Source organism: Polyodon spathula, chromosome 18, assembly GCF_017654505.1.
Source record: "Polyodon spathula isolate WHYD16114869_AA chromosome 18, ASM1765450v1, whole genome shotgun sequence".
Taxonomy (NCBI): Eukaryota; Metazoa; Chordata; class Actinopteri; order Acipenseriformes; family Polyodontidae; genus Polyodon; species Polyodon spathula.
In genome coordinates this window covers 7839515-7848244 of record NC_054551.1, presented here as the reverse complement: position 1 = coordinate 7848244, position 8730 = coordinate 7839515, and positions in this window count along the sequence as shown.

The window sequence follows — 8730 nt, the reverse complement described above, 5'->3', positions numbered from 1 at the left end:
AATATAGGCTTTTCCCTTGCATCACCCCCATTGACATAAAGGGATCCAAACATAACACATCCCTTTATGTGGGTAACATACTACTTTTTCTCTCTGAAGCTTCCAAATCAATTCCACAGGCTCTGAAATTATTTGTTGAATTTGGCTCACTGTCTGGGTACAAAATAAACTGGTCTAAGTCTGTTTTCATGCCCCTGTACCCAGCAACTAAAACTGCCCCTCTCCCTCCTGACATCCCTGTTCAAATGCAAACCTCAGGTTTCACGTATCTGGGTATTAAAATACACCCCAATTTTCAACAGATTTGCAAAGACAATTTTACAGCTGCCTTGATTAAAATAAAAGCTGATTTGGCGAGATGGTCTCCTTTGCAACTTACGCTGCATGGTGGAATTTCTGTTATTAAAATTAATGTTCTTACTCGCATTAATTTTCAGTTCTCAATGTTACCTTTATCACTTCCTCATAAATACTTGGAAGAAATTAATTCTAGATGCAATTTTTTTTTGGTGGAATAGCAAACGCGCTAGAATTCGATTGGCTACCATGCAAGGTCCCAAAACACTTGGTGTTCTAGCCGTGCCAAACTTTAAATTTTATTATTGGTCCTTTCAGTTGAGAGTTCTTAAGATTTGGATGGACCCAAGTGCCCCAGTTTCGTGGCGTGCAATGGAAGAGGCTATAATTAAATCTATTAGGATTCAAGATCTCCCATTTACTGGCCTTAAAAATAGGGCTATATCTCTACTAATGGGCCCCGTTATTGCTAATTCATTAGACATCTGGAAGAAAGCTAATAAATACCTTGGTATTTCATTGAATTTTGATAAATTCTCCTCCATTTGGAATAATTTATTTTTGTTGACAGGCTCACAGCCTTTCTTTTACCCACCTTGGTCCACAGAAACGTTCACATTTTGAATGATATTTTTGATGATGCAGGCTTACACAAATTCCAAGATCTTAAGGAGACTTACTCACTCTCTGGGTCCTCTTATTTTATATATCTTAGCCTTCGCTTTGCCCGTGCTTATGGGGTCCCATGGAATGTGGCACTGTACACTGACCCTTTAGCTCAATTACTTAGCTCAACTTTTGCCAGAAGAGATCTTTGTAACTCACAATATCAATTCTCTCACTGTAACTTCTGTTTGGGACAGAGAAGCTGAGTGTCAGACCCTCCGGTGGCGTTGGACCCTTTAGTGGCACTGAACCCTCCGAGGACGACGGTTCGGCTCCCTCTGGTGACGGAAGCGGGGACGGCGGCCCGGCTCCCTCCAGTGGCGGAGGCGGCGATGGCGGCCCGGCTCCCTCCAGTGGCGGAGGCGGCGATGGCAGCCCGGCTCCCTCGGGAGGCGACGGCGGCAGCAGACCTTCAGCAACCCTAGGAGACAAAAAGGAGACACCAGCAGCCCCAGGCGATGCGGAGCAGCAGGCAACTCCAGGTGATCCAAATGTGGCATCCCTGAGCGGAGCGGGCGTGGCATCCCTGAGCGGTGCAAGGCTGGCATCCTTGGACGGTGCAAGGCAGGCATCCTTGCTCCTCTCCTCTGGGCTCTGGGATGGCGGATCTTTCCTCTCTGGCTCTCGGGATGGCGGCTCCTCCCTCTCTGGCTCATGGGACGGCGGCTTCTCTCTCTCTGGCTCGCGGGACGGCGGATCCTCCCTCTCTGGCTCTCGGGATGGCGGCTCACCCCTCTCTGGCTCTCAGGATGGCGGCTCACCCCTCTCTGGCTCTCGGGAAGGCAGCTCACCCCTCTCTGGCTCTCAGGAAGGCAGCTCACCCCTCTCTGGCTCTCGGGACGGCAGCTCACCCCTCTCTGGCTCTCGGGAAGGCAGCTCCACCCTCTTTGCTGGAATGACTGGGGCATCTCCCATGTCTACCACCAGGTAATTAACAACCATGAGGGCAACCTCTGGGAAGGACGCCGGGTGGTGTTGTTCCTCCCACTTTTCCTACCTCTCCCCATCTCGACACCACAGCATGTGGATAACTATGGGGAGATCGTGGACAAGGTCTACCTCAGGGTGCATCAACCAGTCCCCCTTTAAAAACGTGACCCAGAGATGAAAACTTTGTTTTTAACGCTTACACTGACTTTTATTCTCAATACAAATAAATAAAACAAAAACCTAGCTCTCATTGAGCACTCACTACACTTATGCAGGTCCCTGTCTAACGTGCAGGACAGCTAAACTGTTTACTTGACATATAACACCAAAACAAAACAAGTGATGCAAGCTTTTTCACTGAATGTTTCTCCTTCTTTATGCAAGTCAATGTTGTTATAATAATAGAAAACACTAGTGGAGGCTTTGAGTAAATTGTTGATGCTCATAATGCATCAGAGTAGAAAAATGCAACATGTCTAAGACTTTTGCACAGCAGTATAGATATTAATCGTCAAAGTTAAATAAGTAAATGAATAAAGCAATGCAGCCCTGTACATTGTGTGGCTTTCAGAGGCAACTCCCCAACCTCAGAAGCTTGGAAATGGATAAAAGTCTCTACACACAGATGCAATGATATTTTTTAATTGGCGACGAGACACTTTCACAGAAACATGACCATACACACCAGAAGCAACACACAGGCGATGCGACAGGTTTGAAAACTGCCAGATCTATACAACTGTTAAAAATTGCTATTGGCAAAACTATGATCAAGACTGCTACATATTGGTCAACATGACGGTATTTCAACACATATGACAATAAATCATACACGCCAGGCTTATTCAGTGACTTCGAAATGGACTCCCATATATTGTGTTTCAAATCTGTATCTTTATAATTGTGATGCCCTTTGTCACAGAGCTCTGGGTATTTTTTCAACAGCAAGTATTATTGTTTCCCCACGTCATTTTGGATATTGCTTCACCCTGCTAGTCCACATGCATTAAAGCTGTCCTCTGATTGCTTAATGCACTAGTTGACGCGTGTCAAATCGCAAAAAATAAAATTCAATCCTATTTATTTTGCGCCACTGTCGCGTCGCTTGTGGTGTGAATGATACTTATCAAAAGTACAGGTTCTGTTTATTTTGCCTCATCACTACATAGTTTTGCTTGTCGCATCGCATCTGGTGTGTTTCAGCCTTAAGAGTTCTCTGATCTCTACAATAAGATCAGCTCTAGAGCTCTCGCCTTTTTATTTGCCTTCAAAGTCTGACCTTTTATTGATGCCTCTGCTGGTAGAAGCAAGAAGAGTTGCCAACTGGAAAGCGCTTGACCTGGTTGGTTGTTAATGTGGTTGTAAGAAAGATTCAGCCCATTATTTTTTGTGCTTTACTAAGTAAAACTTTTCTGCAGGGGCTTGTGAGACTCAATGGAGAAGAAGTCGTTCATCTTCAGGTTCCTGGACTGAATCTAGCCAAGGTCAGTAATGATCAGAAACGATTTCAATCTGGTGGCTTTATTCTATTGCCTTACATGTCTAATTTGAATCCATTGGGAGAATCAATTAGCTTGAGTCGATTTTATTGCTTTGTACAGGCTTGCAGCTTTTATTGGGCTTTTAGTGACTGTACTGCTGGCAGTCCCAGCTTTGAAAGAAAAAAACTGCAAAAAATAAAAACTGCTTTCAGCCCTACTCCCACTTCTTCTCAGATATGAAAGCACTGAAAACTAAAAAAACTAAATGTTGTTGGCCTCCTGGGAACTAAATGGAAGTTGCAGAAAGGGAAAGTTAAAATATTGCCAAGTAGTATATATATGTTGGAATTAATTGTTTTTTATTTTGCTTTCCTTTCGGTATTTAGCCCTAAAAACGTTAGGCTGACAAAGCACTTCCTAATTTTCTATTTCACAGGTATTTTCAGTACATCTCATCTCTAGTAGGACTGATTAACCTTGACCCTGCAGTATCCACTCCTGTATTAACAGAAAACTGATCGATCCCCAGTGAGCACTAAATGGGGGTAAGGTTGCAGAATTCTGATTTAAACCGTTAATGTTGGTTCTGCCCTTGAGGCATCCATCAACTTGAGGCAGGCAGGTCTTGATTCCTTCCTTCGAGGCGACTACCCTAAGACGCAAACTCATTCCCAACTCCCAAAGCCCTGGAACTGAAAATAAGCCAAGCTATTGTTATTTATAAGCCAAGGCAAACTGCTCTGGTCTTCAAGTCACAGCTATAGGTATGTAATGTAACTGCTTTGGTTGTCAGTTTGATTAAAATCATGTCATTCTGTCTTCTCACACACAACACAGTGTCACAGCTGTAAAATGTGCAGTTAAACCTTCTTATTCCATGTCATGTTTTTGTGTCCCTGTGACAATTACAGCTGTCCATCATGATGTTCTTATTTTCTTCCCTGGATTACAACAGTGATATGGATTTGCTTTTGCTGGTGTACCTGCTTGCTAAATATTTATTTCAGTCTGCTCTCTCTATCTCTCCTCCTCTCAACAATAGATACTTTATATGGATGCACTGTAAATTAGTTGCTGCTAACCAACACATTTCTGGATGCCCAGGGAGCTATCTATTTGTGTAAAAGGCTTGCTTGGGATTCCTCTTTTCATGGTGTAATGGTTCCAAGTGCACATATACTAACTGAGCCTGGTTCTTTTATATCAGCGATAGTTCTGGAACCCTGACTGCCCAGATCTGGGCTCCTTTCTAGACATGGGGAGATTAATTGCCAGTGGGGCCGGAACAGGGACTGAACCCCCAGTGGAGTAAGTCAGGGTATTAAAGCCCAAAAAAGCCCCAAAAAAACACGCATTTTACTTCATATTCGAATAACTTGAAAATTTCAAACCCTAATGCTTATGAGAACTTGACTTTTTTTATTCTAATAGAGATGTCCATTCTTCTCTTCTCCCCATCAGCCAACACATATTCCCAATGTGTGTCACTTTGAATAATCATCAATAGAGCTCTGTGGTTTAATTAAAAGCTGACACAAGTTCTGTGGGGTTTTCTGAGATAGGTATATTGGGGCTGACCAATTCATTTTCTATTTAATAGATTTTAACTCATTAGGAGAAGACTTAATTGTGTTGGAATTCTGACGATTTTTCATTTTTAGAAATTGACATGCAAGGTTGATTCGTCATATAGTGAAATGTCATTATTAGGTTGTAGCATAGGTGAACAACAAGTGTGTTGTATATTTTGATGGAATCATATATATATATATATATATATATATATATATATATATATATATATATATATATATATACACACACACACACACACACACACACACACACACTGTAGTTAGATGATATCATCTCTAGGTTTAGCTATTGTTAATCACAATATTTTCGTTGGCATTTTAAGCAGTATCAGAAAAATGCCCTTGTTCTTAATCTCTTATCCTTCTTTGCAGGTAAATGCTCTGCTACATGGCTGGAAATGTCAGAAAACAATAATGTAACCTTGCAAACACACTCTGCATCACAGCCACCAGTCAGGACTAAATGTATCCTACAAAATTAAGTCAACTGCTAAGTTAATGCCAGAATCTGAAAAAGGCAAGCAGAAAGGAGGTTTTGATTTGATCCCCATCTTTAGTCAGAAAACAGGTCTTAAATGCCACTGATGTATACAGTTGGGGACATCTGATTTCTGTTTGACTTTTGTAACTTGCTTTAATTTAAATAAAACAAAATGTAGGTTAAGAATTTTTGTCCTATGGTATTTAGCTGTGGTCTTATTCCCAGACTGTATTTCTACCAAAGTATGTATGTAAGCCTATTAAAATGAAATCTTACATCAGGAAACTTTAGCATATTTGCAACGTCTAAGGAAAAACTTATAATAAACTACCTGAAACATATATTTAATTGATTTGGCTTAGTTTCTTGTAAGTTTTACTTTCGTTAACATACTGTACATTTGTAGCATGCATTCTATTAGTTAAATAGCAGATTAAACCATTTGAAACTCTGGACCTTGGGGTGCAGCATGTAATTAATAATGGGGTGAGCAAACAAATAACTTTGCAAGTAAATAATTGATTCCTTTTTCAATAGAAATAAACAACCCTCCCCCAAATAAATATTAGACAGAGCCTTGCCAATAATTTAACAAGCATTAGCCAGTAGCCCAGATTTCAGTTGAAATGTAACCAATTGAAAATTTAACAGAACCATTTCTCCATCCAAAATTGCCCTGTTAACCTTATTTGCATTCAATGTAACATCCATAGTATAGTGCTAAATATATGATCTATGTGATCTATGCAATCCACTGATGCAACTAAAATCAATATAATAATAATAATAATAATAATAATAATAATAATAATAATAATAATATTTGTTCATTTTTCAGTAAAGTGATCTATGTGATCTATGCACACCCCTGATGAAACTACTTTGATTATTATTATTATATTATTATTATTATATTATATATAGAATAATAATAATAATAATAATATAATAATAATTTCTGTTTCAGTAAAAGTAGAACTAGAATTACACAATGCAATGCAGTAGAACTAGAATTAGGATATCTGAACATATTCCCTGGAAATGATGCCAATGGATCTATTAATAGTATGTATTTTGTATTAAGGAAGATAAGGTTGCTGTAATATCTGGTGACGTCAAACTCCTCTACTTTGTCAGGCATTAGATCTACAAGCCATAATTTCAAAAATAAAAATAAAAAAAAAAATCATTTGGGTGAATGTGACAGAAATAGGTGTCGAGATATGTAGCCACATGCCCAGAATGCCAGGGAGTAGCACCGGGTCGAGTGTGCCCCGCCCCTTTGGTCCCACTGCCGATTATTTACACTCCTTTCGAGCGCATTGCAATGGACATAGTGGGCCCTTTGCAACCTTCTGACTCTGGGTAAACACATATATCAGTGGTGGTGGATTATGCAACACGATACCTGGAGGCAGTTCCATTGAGGTCCACTAGTGCAGCTGCAATAGCCACTGAGTTAGCGCAGATTATGGTTAGAGTAGGGATCCCCAAAGGAGATTTTGACCGATCACGGAACCAATTTTTTGTCCAATACGTTACAGCAAGTGTACAAAATATTGAAAATACGACATCAGGATGTCCGTTTATCATCCACAATTAGACGTCTGGTTGAACATTTTAATCAGACCTTAAAGTCGATGCTGAGGCGATTCGTAACAGAGGAGCAAAAACATTGGGCATCGCTTCTTCCCTACCTCCTTTTTGCGGTGAGAGAAGTGCCGCAGAGTTCAACGGGGTTTTCCCCCTTTGAGCTCCTGTACGGCCGGCAGCCTTGCGACATTCTCAACCTGCTGAGGGAGGGGTGGGAGGAGCACAAAGGCTCGTCTAAAAATGTAGTGAAGTATGTGCTCCTACTAAGAGATCGCCTGGATTTGGTCGGCCGTTTGTCCCAAGACAACCTCAGATCGGCACAGCACCGACAGCAACAGCATTACAACAAAAATGCATGGATTCGAACCTTTCGACCAGGGGACAAGGTAATGCTGCTACTTCCCTCATCTGAATCGAAACTGTGTGCTAAATGGCAGGGGCCGTATGAGGTGATTCGGGCTATAGGGAAAGTAAATTATGAAATTAGACAGCCCGATCGCCGAAATGAACGTGAAATTTACCATGTTAATTTGTTAAAGCCCTGGCAGGCAAGGGAGGTCTTATTTATAGCCCCAGGCAATATGGAGGATGATTTAGGCCCCTGTCCAGACCCTGAGCACAAAAGCAATTTCAATGGGGGAACAATTGGTTCCGGATCAGCAAAGCGCTGCATAAGCTTATTGAGGAGTTCAGTGATGTTTTTTCTGATGTGCCCGGCAGAACAAACTTAGTTGAATATGACATTATCTCTCCACTAGGTGTCACAGTGCGAGAGAGACCATACTGGATCTCAGAAAGTCGACGAAGTGGTGTTCGTAAAGAGGTGTGGGATATGCTCGAGCTTGGGGTGATTGAACCTTCCAGGAGCGAGTGGTGCAGTCCAATTGTCATAGTGGCCAAGAAAGACGGCACCAACCGCTTCTGCATGTATTTCAGAAAGGTAAACGCTATTGCTAAGTTCGATCCATATCCCATGCCTCGGGTCGACGAACTTTTAGACAGACTAGGAAAAGCGAGGTTTATTTCCACTCTGGACCTGACGCAGGGATACTGGCAAATCCCTTTAACCCGCAGCTCCAGAGAGAAAACTGCATTTTCAACACCAGAATGGTTGTTCCACTTTAAAACCATGCCATTTGGGTTACATGGTGCGCCCGCTGCCTTTCAGAGACTGATGGACCTGGTTTTACGCCACATCATGAATATGCAGCAGTGTATATTGATGACGTGGTGATTTACAGCTCCACCTGGCGAGAGTATTTGGTTAGGGTTACAGCTGTTCTTCACTCTCTAAGGGCAGCCCTGTCTGTCAGCTTACAAGAGGAAATGTGCGTTTGCAAAAACAGAGACTCAATATTTGGGATTTTTAATGGGGAATGGAAGGGTGAGACCTGTGATCACCAAAATCCAGGCTTTGGTTGATGCAGTGATCCCCAAAACCAAGACTCAGGTGAGGTCACTACTGAGCTTAGCCGGTTATTACCGCTGCTTCATCCCCGAGTACGCCACAGTGGTTAACCCGTTAGTTGACCTCACCAAAAAGAGTGCTCCAAATTTAATTAAATAGTCAGCTGAGTGTCAGGGGGCGTTTGATACTATTAAGCATAGACTTTGCCAGGCTCCCACTCTTATTACTCCAGATTTCACCAAGCGATTCATCCTCCACACCGACGCATCGGATGTAGGT